The sequence below is a fragment of the Gymnoscopelus braueri genome, assembly GCF_963280865.1.
Source record: "Gymnoscopelus braueri genome assembly, chromosome: 15".
In the NCBI taxonomy this organism is placed as follows: Eukaryota; Metazoa; Chordata; class Actinopteri; order Myctophiformes; family Myctophidae; genus Gymnoscopelus; species Gymnoscopelus braueri.
In genome coordinates this window covers 8774506-8775119 of record NC_137620.1, presented here as the reverse complement: position 1 = coordinate 8775119, position 614 = coordinate 8774506, and the positions used below count along the sequence as shown (strand labels likewise).

Genomic DNA, 614 nt, shown 5'->3' with positions numbered 1-614 from the left:
AGATGAGATGAACATGAATACAGTTTTAAAGGAAGCTAAAATATAAACAGTGATTTGCAAATATAAGAAACGCTCAAATGGAAACAGAATTCTTAAGCACATACTCAATCAATAAGAAAGTAAAATGGAAAATTAAAATAAAATAAAAAATGTATACAGTATGGGGAGCCAATGGTGAGAAATAGATTATTATTATGTTATTTTGCTTTATTAATCTTCTTGAAACATATTAAAATGGAACAGATGGTTGTTATTCACATTCTATAGGCTCCCTTCTAACTCAATAATGGAATAATGAAAATGTGAATATAAATGGTAATACTGTATAACGTCTACAGTGCATATTGGATAGAACTGCAAGGCAGACAAACCAAAGCAAACACACAAACTACCACATAACTGTAAACACAGCCATCATGTAGCTGTACCAACACACCAGCTAACTGATACATTGTGAACATGATGGTTTCAGCACACAACTCTTTCACAGATCCAGTAGGTGGCATGCATGCTAGCATTAGAACACGGTATGTCGTTCCATCCTCTGACAGAAGAGGAAGAATGAGACCCATCATAATACTCAACACAGTCTTCTACTACATTAGGGTAAAGGC

At 34.2% G+C, this 614-nt stretch overlaps 1 long non-coding RNA gene across 1 annotated transcript in view; it reads right to left on the bottom strand.

The window, feature by feature from the left end:
- Nucleotides 1-336: 336 nt before the first annotated feature.
- Nucleotides 337-614, bottom strand: part of LOC308101770 — a 1454-nt gene continuing 1176 nt past the window's right edge. Inside the window, exon 3 of the long non-coding RNA XR_013934559.1 lies at nucleotides 337-614. This exon is cut by the window's right edge and continues 50 nt beyond it. This is a non-coding gene — a long non-coding RNA (uncharacterized lncRNA).